The sequence below is a fragment of the Nycticebus coucang genome, chromosome 5, assembly GCF_027406575.1.
Source record: "Nycticebus coucang isolate mNycCou1 chromosome 5, mNycCou1.pri, whole genome shotgun sequence".
Taxonomy (NCBI): domain Eukaryota; kingdom Metazoa; phylum Chordata; class Mammalia; order Primates; family Lorisidae; genus Nycticebus; species Nycticebus coucang.
In genome coordinates this window covers 137,380,330-137,394,803 of record NC_069784.1, presented here as the reverse complement: position 1 = coordinate 137,394,803, position 14,474 = coordinate 137,380,330, and the positions used below count along the sequence as shown (strand labels likewise).

Sequence of the window (14,474 nt, the reverse complement as noted above, 5' to 3'; positions counted from 1 at the left end):
TTCCCCAAAGTGCCCTAGTTCTTATGAGATGCTCCCCCTACCCCAAAAAGGCGCTGCTGTTTCACTGACAAATTCATAGGTCCAAATGTTAGATACACAATAAGGCCAAAAAGTTTCGTGTATCTTCCTCCATTTCCCATTACACTATCTGACATACTTCCACTTAATCATAATACCTGGGGCTTAGTAGCAACAACTTTCCACAGATAAAGCAAACGGAGGTAGAGGGAAAGTCTGAGGTACTTTATACAACCAGTAAAGCTTAAAACATTTAAACACACACATACACGATGCTACCTCCATTTAAATTATATAAAACAAAGACTTCTATCTTAAGATATTATGTTCTGCCTTTCTTTAACAAGATCAACTTAAAAACAGTAATAATCTCAGAAAAGAAAAGTCATGTCTGAATAAGCATTTATTTCTTCCACTGCTAAATACAACATGGTACAATTTATAATTTTATTCTTTATGGCAAGCTTAATAGGAATGCTAAGCCTTTGAAAGATTTCTACAACCCATAATTCAGGCTACGTATTAGCCTTAATAGGGCCACATCCATTATTTTGTAAAAACCTCTAATGTTGATTTGTGTTCTAGGTAAGTATTATTAGAGCATATGGTTGGGCTAGAAGGTAGGATATATAAATACAAATTGAGAGTCTAAGAAGAGTCCTGTTCTACCATAGCAGATAAAGAGCAAGAACCTGAAAATAATGAACTAAAAATCTGTTAGTTATGAGAGGTGGGGGACAGAGGCAAAAAATAAATTGGAAGTAAAAGTATATTAGATTAGTATGTACTCAGAATGAGCACCAAGATAGAAAGGTAAAGCAAGTTCAGTAAAGTATAACGGTGGGGGGACACAATTATAAGAGGGACTTTTACCTAACAAATGCAATTAGTGTCGTAATTCTTTGTACCCTCAGTGAATCCCAAACAATTACATACATATTATATTATACAATATTATGATATGTCATATTATATAAAATAGAAAAATATAATATATATAAAATAAATATCATACTAAATTATAATATATATGATATGAGGATATAATGTAATATAATATAAAATAAATAAAATAGGAAAATTAGCTGGGCATTGTGGCTAGTGCTTATAGTCCCAGCTGACTGAGACTGAGGCAAAAGAATTGCTTGAACCCAGGAGTCTGAGCTATGATGATACCACTACACTCTACCTATGGCAATAGAACAAGACTCTGTTTCAAAATAAATAAGTAAAAGTAAAACATCTTTTAAAAAGTGTAACTCGTACTATGACATGAGTTTTGTACAGGGTGTAGTGGAAGACAAAATGCAAAGGCATCGGAAAGGATCATGAAAAACTTTAAAAGTCTTAGGATAACTACAGATTCCTTCTCTAGAAAGCACACAAGTAAGCAGTTGACCTCTGAACAAGACGTACTTTAGTATAGGTGTATTTATGCGTGGACTTTCTTCTGCCTCTGCCACCCTGAGACAGCAAGACCGACTCCTCTTCCTCAGATGATGCTAGTTAATGGATAGTAAATACCTTTTCTCTTCTTTATGATTTTCTTAACATTCAGCAGCTTACCTTAAGAATACAGTATATAATACATGCAACACAAAAAATACATGTTAATCAACTGTGCATGTTATTGGGAAGGCTTCCTGTCAACAGCAGGCTATTAGTAGTCAAGTTTTGGGGAAGTCAAAAGTTGTATGTAGACTTTTAACTGTGCAGGGTTCGGTACTCCTGACTTTTACATTGTTCAATTGTTACGTGTATAAGCAAAAAAATCTTTCAAATGTTATTAGGGGATTAACACAAGTATTAAACTCACCCATGAAGATCCGTGATTAAACTGTTATTTAACTCCAATTGTTCTTGCAAGACTTTAAGGTCATCTTATCATATAATGTGTTCAATCACGTAATAACCATCAAAGTAACCCATTTTTCACCAGGAGACTTCTGAGCTATCAAGGATAATCTTCACAACCTCAAGAAGAAGAGAGGTAGAAAGCTTCCTGGCATTCAGAGCAATTTTAAGTCACCACTCCTTGGTGTCACCTGTACCCAAATTATTTTTGGATGCAGTCATTGTGGTGACCTTTAAGGCAATTAATTTTGGTTGTTTCCCATTTTAACTTGTTTTTATTCTTTGTTGTTTCATCAGATACTTAAAGGCATGCCTTCAATGTAAATAAATGACTGTAAGTTTGAGACTCAAAGTCAGGTCAAAGTAGAACAAGTATGGAAAGGAAGAAGTATAAGTGACAACCCAGCATTCGTGATTAGTGTCTGAAATGGAGGCAAAGTCTGACTAGAGACCTCAGCCTTGGGGGATCTGATGCTATTTCCAGGTAGAGAGCATCAGAACTGGATCGAGTTAGAGAACATGCAGCTGGTGGCTGCTGGACAATCTGGTGTCACAACTCATCAGTTGGAGGTGGGGAAGGAATCCCTATACATCTTTCTATCCAGAGATCACAGAAGTATTCCGCATTGTGGGAGTAACAGAAATTGAATTTTTTCCTATAGTTACATCAATATGTAAACATAGGTTAGTATGTAAACATAGGTTATTTTTCTAACAGATACATTTTCATAAGAAGAAATGGAATCAGAAATCAATGAATTAGAGAACATTCACACTGGCTGTCCACTATTAGTCAAAGTTTGTTCAATGCTCCTAACATACACAGGGTGGTCAGTGCTCTAAATATTTGGTACGAATATGTAAGAAAAAATTATTGGTGGTGAAAAGGCAGGCAACTGCTATCGTTCCTGGGTTGGAAGTAATTCCACTATGGATTTGCCCTGTTACAAACTTGGCTTTATAGTATTAGAAATATAGTTTTTCTAGAAATCTTTGATTACTGGAATTCCTACAGGAAAAGATAACTTTATTACTGTGTGCTATGGTTTGAGTGTCCCCTTCAAACTCCTATTGAAACTTAATCCCCAATATGGCCGTACTGAGAGGTGTGGCCCTGTAAAGAGTGAATGGATCACCAGGGCTCTGTCCTCATGAAAGGATCAATCCACTCATGGATTAATGGGTTATCATGGGAAGGGAACTGGTGGCTTTACAAAAGGAAGAGAAACTTGAGCAAACATAAGCCGTATGTTTAATCCCCTTGCTATTGCAGAGTCTCCACCAGCAAAAAGGCTTTCATGAGATACAGCCCTTTGACCCTGGGGCTGGACTTCCCAGCCTCTGTAAGAAATTCCTATTTCCAGATATTCAGTTATAAGTAACAGAATATGTTAAGATACTGTGAGTTTGAAACTCTCCTAATTTCCCATGAAAAGATGTCTATGGTTTAGACTACATTGTATTAGAAGTGTACCTCTTTATTTATTGCAGAACAAATTACACAGTTTAACTTTCAAAAGTATACCATTAAGTTCTAAGTATATATAACACTAATAAATATTTGCTCAATGAACACAAGCAGATGCTTAAAATGCCTGTTTAAACGGTAATGTGATAGATTAAAAACAAATGTAACTTTCCTTAAAGATGTTCAGGATAATAAAATACTTACTACTGCGTATTATCACATGCCTGTTTAAAAGCTACAGATAATTTAAAAATACTGTAGAGTGGTTTTAAGAAATTAAGTTTTCTGGACAGCAAGATGGTGGCGCAATAGCAGGAGCTTGAGGGCAATGCGTAGCGGGCCGGGCCGGCATGGAGGCCCACCCCATAGGCCACTTCACGTGCCCAGAGGTGTGCCAAAAGCCTGTGCAGGTGCCCTGTGGACACGTCTTTTGCTTTGCATGCCTGCAGGATTGTCTAAAGCCAAAAAAACCCGTATGTGGGGTCTGTTGCAGTGCTCTGGCACCTGGCATCTGAGCCGTGGGGCTCCAGCAGCAGATAGAGAGCAAAGGCTTCTAAGAATTTCTTTTTATCCAATATCCAGGCCCATGTGGCTACCTATTCTAAATACCAGAATTACATCATGGAAAGTGTGAAGGCCACCACTGAGGATATGTCCCTTCAGCCAGCCAAGGAATGTCCCAAATCGTTATACCTTTCCTTGTCCTTACTGTCCTGAGAATTTTGACCAGGCAGGACTTGTGGAACATTGCAAAGTATCCCACAGCAAGGATACCAAATCTGGTTTGTCTGGTATATGCCTTGATGCCCTGGTGAGACCCCAACTACCACAGTGCCAAGTTCATAGAGAACATCCAGGGCCAGCAACAGTTTTTTTTTTTTAACAACACGTTTATGGATTATGATGTTGATGAAGAGGGCATGATGAACCGGGCGTCACAGGGTTCCATCATTGACCAGTGAGCGTAGTCTGTGCCATCCGTCTCATGTTCCAGAGCTTCCATTACGTGTTAAAACTTGAAACTATTGACTCCTACACCTTAACTGTACAACAGACCTGGAAATGATCTGTGGCCTTGGGACACAGTTCTGACAGGGTCCCCAGATCAGAGCCCTCCTTTCCTTTGGGCTCTTGCTAAAGCTGTCTAACCTGCTGTTAACCTTTGTCACGTGGTCTAGTCGATTGGTTCTTAGTTGCTTCTTGGAGCTTCTGTCTGGCTCTTCTTCTGGAAGAGAATCCAGCTTCTTCACCTCCCTGTTCTTGTTTTACACTCATTCTTCCCATCCAGTGTTCAACTCTCAGATCCTCTGCACCAGCCCAGACCTTTTGTGGGTCATGAAGAGCACAACGAAACCAGCTTCTCCTTTCCTTGCCCCGAGGTGTGTGGGCTCTGGTGACAGCTGCTGCAAGCTGGGGTTGCGTTTCTTAAGTCCTCAGGGTGAGCGTTCTGAGTTCAGCATGATCTGATGCTGGAAGTTTTGATTAGTGATATTTTCCTACTACTCCTGCACATCCTTAGAATTAAACTGGTTCGGTCTTAAATGCCTGCATGGTGCCTTTTTAGGATAAGGTATAAACATGTGTTTTTAGTCAAGTGTTTCCAGGTCAGGAAGATTGAAATTTCTTTAATCTATAAGTGGGGACGAGGGTCAGCTAAGAGAGGTGGGAGGCCATAAGCTTTTTGGTCTTAATTTTCAAACTCATGAGGTATTTTCAAATGACTGGGGCATGTTTGCCTCTCTGGGAGCATACCTGCATTCTTGTGCCTGACGCACGAAAAGGAGTCCTCAAATGACTAAGAAGGAAGAGAAGGCTCCAAGCAGATACTAATTCTTTTATCTTCTTCTTGGTAACTTAAACTGACCATTGTTTTTGTATCGCAGATGGTTTCCTTATGACACTGGTTTTAACATGTGAATCCATATTTGGAAATCTGCTTTCTGAACGCAGAGCACAGCTGTAGGAAACCCAGTGTCACACTCTGTTGTCTCTTCCGAGACACACTTCATAAGGCACATGTCATGACGAGCAGTTATTAGCAAAAGCTGTCTACTAGAAACTTCAGTTAACACCTTCAGAAGCTAGAAGTTCAACGTATTTTACAAATATTTATAAATATAAGGCTAAGAGCTATCAGCCTAATCTGTTGAAATAGAACCTCTGATTGACCAAAAAGCATACGGATTTAGGTTTGTTCTTTCATGTCACACATCTAATCTAAATATGGACATTTTTTCTGGTCAGTGGCTGAATTTCAGGGGACAGTGGTCTCTCCCTGCCTGCTGGTAAAAAGCTGCCAATGCTTAGTCACCAGTGAAGATGGGGCCCATTGAGGCAAAATAGTTTTTTTTTTTTCTAATGTGTACTTGGGAGGACCCAAATGTTAAAGGTCAGCTTCTTCACTGAAATTTCTGCAAAAAGTTTACTCGAACCTCCCTGGAATGAAATCATTTCAGCAGAGGTTAGGCCGGAAATTTGACAAAACCCTCATTTGAGAGAACTGATGAGAGCATATGTCCATCTCACTGGTGGTACCAAGAAACTTTATTTCCTCATGTTAAGTGCACTTCACGTATTCCTAATAAGATGACTTTCCAGAAAGTGAACTTTGTTATGTTATGGCTTTCAAAAGGTAAAATATAAATAGATTTAGTAATTTATCAAAAAAAAAAAAAAAAAAGAAATCAAGTGTTCTATTTGCTGGTCTTTTACTTAAGTCTTAAGTTAATCAAGGCACCAATGTGCTAAAAGAACTTTTTCCTCTTCATGTTTCCTGGGCCTTTTCCTATCCACTTTCTCCACATCCACTCCACCGTCAACCTCAAATGGGCCCTCAAGTTTTCTAGCCCCTCCTCACACACTCCTCTGGTTAAATCTTCTACATTCTCCTAGGCTGCCTTCTCTTGCACACCCATTTTTAGTGAGAAGGGGTTTCTCTCTACACCTTCTCAAGAATTCTCATGAGCAATTATAACTTCTCATAAACTACATACACCCTGTGCATTATACTTCAAAATCCTTTTAAAAATTCACTCCAGACCCCATAGCCTTGTGAGGCTGCTGCTTGCCTTTCTCCTCACCTCTACAACCATACTATTCTCCACACATTCACTTCCTCAGTATACTCCAGACTGGGTTTTTTCCCAGCCTTCACAACTCCACCACAGCACCTCTCAAGGTTATTAGCAACCTTTGTAACACTAACTAATCAAACTGGTGACAAAATCTTTGTTTTTCTTGACCTCAGAGGCATCTGATACTGTCAATCAACTCTTTACATCTAACGTTACTCCCTCCCTTGTGACTCCTAAGCTCTGTTTTAATTCCTGAACAGCTACCTTTTCTACACAGTTCTTTCTAACTCCACTCCCATTCTCTGGGTTGAAGCTGCCAAAAGACTGAAATAGCTGTGTAATGAGTCCCCTTCCACATGTCCACTCTGGCCTTTTTGGATCTTCTTCACCCTATAGTAGGAGTGATCTTGACAAAATGAAAATATGAATCAGATTATGTCTTCTTACAACTCTTCAGTAGTGGCAGGTGCCCTTCAGAGAAGAGCACCACCCTAAACACATCCTGTTGCGTCTACCCACTGGGTGCCTCACCCCAATCTTTCTTTCATTCTCTGTACTTCAGCCACACAGATCTTCTTTCAGTTCCTTACATTGATCATGGTCTTTTACCACCTTTTTAAAAATAGTTTTATTGACATAATTTACATATTACAATGTTTAAAATGCATAATTCAACGGTCTTATGTACATATGTAGGACACTCACCACACATTAAGTTCTTTATATACATTAACCTACACCAGAACAACCTAATGAAGTGATGAAAAACACTGAACTTATCCAAGACTTTACATTAATGTGGTTTTAAGTTCCCTCGTTATCACAAAAAGTAGCAGGTGCTTTGTTAAATAATATTCATTAATTCAACCAATATTTACTGATCACTTATTATGTATTTGTAAGCCAACGAGGGAAAGACACTAAGCTGAAATGCCCACCCGTCAGGAGAAAGGGAATAAATAAACACACAAATTCAATTGTAATAAATAATGCATACTACTGTAATATTAGTAGGAATAAATAAAATCACAGAAGTAGTTCCAGGGAGATAGTTATAATGTATTAAGTAAACACAGGGTGTTCTGAGACCTGCAAGTTACTTAAAAATCAGTGGGTACAAATTTGGGAGAAATGACCCAAAACAAAGCTGGAAAGGTAGCGACACGTTAGATAAAGACGGGCTAGGAATGCCATGCATTCTTACCATGTGGTGACAGAAAGCCACTAAGAACCAAAAGGAAGGAATGTGGCGGTATTTCTATATATTAAAAAGCCAGACCTAGTCCAACTGTGACAACGGAAAAGACACAGTCATGTACCACTGGGAGGCAGTTTCTCAGTAGAAGTTTGTGAAGTTAATTGCTTTTGTCAGTCATTTAATCGTTCCTTTCTTTCACTTCCCTAATATAATTCTACAAATGCTGCATTCAGTAATCGAAGTATTTTATTATATTTAAAAGGAACATATCATTCTTTACAGAAGAGCTCATAAAATAAATGAGTATCACAAAGTAAGCTAAATCATGAATTTGCTACCTTGCTCAGAGAGTTACCACAAATAAGCTGATCCCATGTCAGTTTAAAGACATAATTAAAAATAATTCAATACATATTTTTATATTTGACTTATAAAGGTTTTTTTCTACACAGGCATTAAAGGCTAAGAGAATAAAAAAACACATCTACTTATATAACTCAGCAATATGGTTTCAGAGTTAATGATTCTGGTAAGTGAGAAAATCTCACTTTTGAAATTACATTTTAAAATTCAGTTATCAAAAATACAGAAGAGAATCAAGTTATAATGAACTACTAAATAAGCTTATCTAAAACAATCTTAAAGTGCTTATCTGAATCACTTAATATACTATTAAAATGTCACCATGATTATTATCATTCAATTTCAATGCACATGAATATGAAGAAAATGGATTTCACATGCTTTGCCAATATAAAGGAACATGATGCTACTTACCAACCATCAGAAGGGCAGGCAAACAAATTAAAGGGATGTATGAAAATACCTGAACTAAAGAAAGGATACTGAGAAATTTCTCACCTATTTTTCTTTTATTAAATACATTTAAAATATTTAATTAAAAATTAGTATGTATTTAAATTACTGAGAGTTTCTGGGTGGCATGTCATATACTTAATAGGGAAATGTTAAGAAACTAAAATGCATTATCCCCTTTAATATTAGTTAATTATGGATGTAAACATTAATACTTAAGAATTAATAGGTACAAGCAATTATAAAATGTTATATGATAAATCCAACTTGCAAATTCAGAGGGATATTTATGATAGATATTTATGATAGTCCTTTTAAAACAAAAGGACTTCCTTTATAAATAGCAAAAACATATTTCCTAGGGAATAAACATACACTGATTTATTATTCTATGCCCAAGATCCTTCAATTTATATTTACCATACCTCAAATTTAGAACTATAAGCTGTCTAAACTATTTTGTGAACTTGAACAAAACCTTGTTTTGGGAGAAGCTACTCTTCAATGAATTCTTGTAAGAATCAAAAGGAGGATGGTATTTATACAGAGCCTCTATTTGTGGAAGCTTGTTCGTAATACCAGAGATGAGATATGTTTTATTATCACCAAGGAGCTACATCAAACTAAATCTCCAAGTTTGGGGAAAAGTCCCTCTACTGTATTTTAAGAAGCCTGAGTCACTGCTGGACAAGAATAAACAGAGATTATATACCTGCCTGGTGCTATATATACAATTATGGTATGATATTAATAGAAGTCTTAAAACCTACACCATGTCACACTTCTTAATCTAGCTAAACAGACTAGTATGCAAAGAAAACAGTACTTCTGATTATCTGTGAAAATCCTACTCAGAACAATGCTCCTATTGTACTAATGCAGAACAGACAACCAGCTAAAACACAGAGATGGGACATAAAGATAATGATATTGATATAGAACTGAACTAATTTTTTAGAATTGTCTCTCTTCATAAGCATATTTCAATTACTCCACATGCGCCCCATCATGTTTCCTAAAGCAGTACACACCCATTAGAGGACTTTATACACAGCACATTAAGCATTATGTCAGTTTGATTCCAAGGAGCTCTGCATAAATTAGAGATAGGTGGTCTGTTGAGGAATTCTGTGAAGATCTCTGTATTGTACACTTACATGAGATTTTAGATTGTGTCTGTCATTAAGTTTTATTAAATGGCTGAACAACAATTTCAGGACTACAGGATTTTAATCAGATTACACAGAAGTATAATTACACATTAAGCAGAAAAGATTAACATATAAATTTCACTTTGAATGTTTTTCTGAAGAGCAGGCATAAACTACAAATGCAAGAACTGTCATTACTAACATGAGAATAAGCAAGCTTATACAAATATATGTTCACCACCTTCAAAATTTAAAGGAGTGTTTTCTTACTAAAAGGTCCTTATACCAAAATCCAATTCTTTAAATAAAGAGATGGAAGGAAGCTAAAACTCCCTCTGAAAGTACAGTCTTCCCTCAGAATCCATGGGGGATTGGAGACTGGTTCCAGGGTATCTCCCTCAGACACCAAAATCCACCAATGCTCCAGTCCCTGTTATAAAATGTAGTAGTATTTGCATATAACTTACCCATACATCCTCTCATATACCTTAAATCATCTCTAGACTACTTGTAATACTTAATACCTATACATTACTCCATTTATGTAGACTCAACACAGCATTTGATCGTGGCAAATTCAACTTTTGGTTTTCAGAGCTTCGCGTTTGTTTTTTCCCCTGAATTATTTTCAACTCTGGCAGCTAAAACCATGGGATGCATGATCCATGGATACAAAGGGGTATATTTAATGTGACCTGAACACTTGTTCATGAGCCTGAATAGCTTGTTTTCCAAGAAAAAAAAAAAAATTATTTAAATGGTTCATTTTACTTAGACAAAGATGACCAAGATAAAAATATGTATTTATTACAGTCACTGAGTAAAGTTAGAGTCAGATTAGTACTTCTAAAAACGAAAAAAATCACCCAAATTAGTATTTCTAATCACCGAAAAAATCCTAAAATCAGCATTTTAGGAAGTGAAACTTATGTCTAGAGTTGTTACTTTGTAACCTTCAGAGATCTGGAACAAAATCTCTTTCCTCAAATGTGTATATTACACTATGTTTAGTGGAAAAAATAAGCCTTAATAAACTGATCACCTACATGCGAGCATGGACCAGCTCATTTCTTATCAAGGATTTAAGAGGCTACCAACCTTCTATACAGTCCTATCTATATGGGAGAAAGCAAGGACTGGCTTCTTTCAAACCCGTATTTTATGAAGTTTATTCAAAGCCACCAAATTGCTTTAAGTAAATGCCTTTCACATTTGAAAATTCCCAGGACAACTCATTTAGTTTGGCAGACAGGCAGAACCAAATTCAATCCTTTTATCCTGCAGCTAAACCATTACAATGGTAATTCTGCTCTGACACTAGGAAGAGACTGCTAATTACTGTACTCTGGGTCCCTAGACAGATTTCCCATTCAGATTAAAATGGCTGTGCGTGGCAGAAATCAGTAGCAACACCTTCTTTACATGAGAGAAATGCTCTTTCACATTACAGCTCTATCAAGGAGTAAATAAATGCATTATGCTAGATGTCTTTTAATACCTCATCTTCTCTCTCAATAAAATGAAAAGGCTTTCAATTATTGATATTTGGCCAAGAACTACATGCAGTACCATCGATTTAGTAACAATTCATTTAAAAACAGACTTCAAAATAAAACTATCTTTCTATTCATTATGGCTCTTATTATCTCACTTAATTTTTAAAAATGTTTCATGTTATAATTTATACAAGCTAAACAGTGAGTCAAATGCGTATCTATAACATCACAAAACTCCTTTATTACAGAAAATGACCTAAAAGAACAAATAGTTGTAAGAACCAAGAGTTATTAGTTATTAGTCTTTTCTTAAAAAAAAAAAAAAAACCTACTGGAAATGCAAAGATCAAAAAGGTTTGTTAATATCCAGAGTTTGAAACCATCGTATTTCCATACAATTTACAGGAGTGTAAATTGGTGCAAATTTTCTGGAAGAAAGGATGGAGTATTAAAATTTTAAATGCACTTTCTGCTTGCCAAATTTACATAGCAACTCTTTACTGAATAGAAGGGAAGTGTTCACTGCTGGACACTCTGCTATTTAGGGAGGTACATTTATTGGTAATAAAAAGATGTAAGGAGCCACATGGGCAGGGGTAAATAATGTTGAGTGGAGGATAAGATCACTGAAGGTAAACCAATATAAAAGAACTAAGAGGCCAAGGAACTGGAAAGATCATTTATATAAATAAAATTTACGAGGGGGGAAAAAAAATCCCACCTCCTTTTTTTTTGGAGATAAGGTCTTACTCCTAGGCTAGAATGCAGTAGTATCATCATAGCTCATTGCAGCCTTCAACTCCAGAGCTCAAGTAATCCTCTTGCATCAGCCTCCCTCCTAGCTTGGGACTATAGGCATGCACCACTATGCCAAGCTACTTTTTGTTTTTTCTAAGGACAGAATATTGCTGTTGCTTGGGCTACCCTTGGATGTCCTGGCCTCAAGCAATCTCTCATCTCAGCCTCTCAGAGGTGCTGGGATTATAGGAATGACCATGCCTGGCCCAAATCAGGCTTTTAACCTCACCATTAAAAAAAAAAAAAAAAGGGACGGTGCCTGTGGCTCAAAGGAGTAGGGTGCGGGTCTCATATGCCAGAGGTGGCAGGTCAAAAACTGCAAAAAAAAAAAAGAAAAAAAAAAAAAAAAGGATGCTTGATTTCCATTCCTCATCATCTAAAATGAACAATCTTCTTCAGCAACACATCTGACCATTCACTCCTCTTTGAAAATTTGTAAATTTGACTTCAGGACTTGCTCTCAGTTTTCCTTTACCCCCAGAAGCTCCTCCTTCTTGATCTTCCTTCATGAATCTGTTACCAAAAACTTGGCACTGGTCTCCAAGGTCGTAACAGAAGAATGAGAATAATTGGTTTGAGAAGGAAAGAGAAGTTTATTACTTTGCCAGCAAGGTAAGTTTGACAGACTCTCCTCTGGTTCTGAGCAGAAATACAGAAATCCCCTTTTATAGGGGATAGTTATAATTAATCCCATCTTTGGCCAAGATAATCTCAGGACGTTTGATTAATCCCGTTTTTTGTGACATCTAACTAATCCCATCTCCAGCTAAGAAAATCTTATGTCCTCCACCCAGACAAGAAGAAAGACAATTCCCCTGAGCAATCTCCTTGGATGCAAAGAACAAAGGACACTATTTTACTTCTCCCAACCACTAGTGTCAAGAAGGGATACAGATTTTAATTTCCAAGAAGAGTGAAGGAGTCTTCAGAGAAAACAGAAAACATTTTTACCCTTTTTCAGACCATCCCCTCTATTACAGATCCTCCTCTTCTTCCTGATTACATTCTGGTGAGATACCCCAAGCTCAGTCCTTGGACTTTACTACATGGCTTAAAAGTTTTTGCATATTCAATCAGACAAAAGCTTGATAACTAGGATCTATAGAGAACTCAAATTAATCCACAGGAAAAAAGCCAACAATCCCTTATATCAATGGGCAAGAGACATGAATAGAAGTTTCTCTAAAGACGACAGACGAATGGCTAACAAACACATGAAAAAATGTTCATCATCTCTATATATTAGAGAAATGCAAATCAAAACAACCCTGAGACATCATCTAACCCCAGTGAGAATGGCCCACATCACAAAATCTCAAAACTGCAGATGCTGGCGTGGATGTGGAGAGAAGGGAACACTTTTACACTGCTGGTGGGACTGCAAACTAGTACAACCTTTCTGGAAGGAAGTATGGAGAAACCGCAAAGCACTCAAGCTAGACCTCCCATTCGATCCTGCAATCCCATTACTGGGCATCTACCCAGAAGGAAAAAAATCCTTTTATCATAAGGACACTTGTACTAGACTGTTTACTGCAGCTCAATTTACAATCGCCAAAATGTGGAAACAGCCTAAATGCCCACCAACCCAGGAATGGATTAACAAGCTGTGGTATATGTATACCATGGAATGCTATTCAGCCATTAAAAAAGATGGAGACTTTACATTCTTCGTATTAACCTGGATGGAAGTGGAAGACATTATTCTTAGTAAAGCATCACAAGAATGGAGAAGCATGAATCCTGTGTACTCAATTTTGATATGAGGACAATTAATGACAATTAAGGTTATGGGGGGGGGAAGCAGAAAGAGGGACGGAGGGAGGGGGGTGGGGCCTTGGTGTGTGTCACACTTTATGGGGGCAAGACATGATTGCAAGAGGGACTTTACCTAACAATTGCAATCAGTGTAACCTGGCTTATTGTACCCTCAATGAATCCCCAACAAAAAAAAAAAAAAAAAAAAAAGTTTTAGTAAATGACAACTCCCAAGTTTTACACGTAAAGTTAAGTTTAAGGGGTCCCTAAACAGGAACATTAGTTGTGAAGTTTTGAGTTAACTGTCATTTAAATTAGGGCAAAGGGGCTGGGTGTGATGGCTCACGTCTGAAAATTCTAGCACTTAGGGAAGCCAAGGCAGATAGACTGCCTGAGCTCAGGAGTTTAAAACCAGCCTGAGCAAGAGTGAGACCCTGGCTCTAAAAATAGCCAAATTAGCTGGGTGTTGAGGCAAAAGGGTCACTCGAGCCCAAGAATTTAAGGTTGCTGTGAGCTATGACATCACAGCACTTATCAGGGGCAACAAAGTGAGACTATAACTCAAATAAATAAATAAATGAATGCAAAGGAAATGGTAGGGCAGAAAGGTGAGCAAACCTGAGAAAAGTAAGAAATAATTTGACTGACTTGTGATTTTTCTGAACCGTAGTAACAGTAAGAAACTCTAAATTACATAATAGAATACTGGAGACAGGAAAGGTATAACTCACAATTCCAAACCCCAAAGACCTATGATTTGTTAACCGACAAGGTTAGAAACCGACATGCTGAAACTGATGACAAACAAAATTATGAGCGTTGCTATTCTCAAAGTAAATTCTG

General features: G+C 37.3%; 1 protein-coding gene and 1 pseudogene across 5 annotated transcripts in view; one reads left to right on the top strand and one right to left on the bottom strand.

The window, feature by feature from the left end:
- Positions 1–14,474, bottom strand: part of QKI (QKI, KH domain containing RNA binding) — a 138,727-nt gene that overhangs the window by 18,609 nt on the left and 105,644 nt on the right. The gene's annotated exons all lie outside the window — the stretch shown is intronic.
- On the top strand, positions 3,638–5,432 carry LOC128585355 (E3 ubiquitin-protein ligase RNF114-like; annotated as a pseudogene).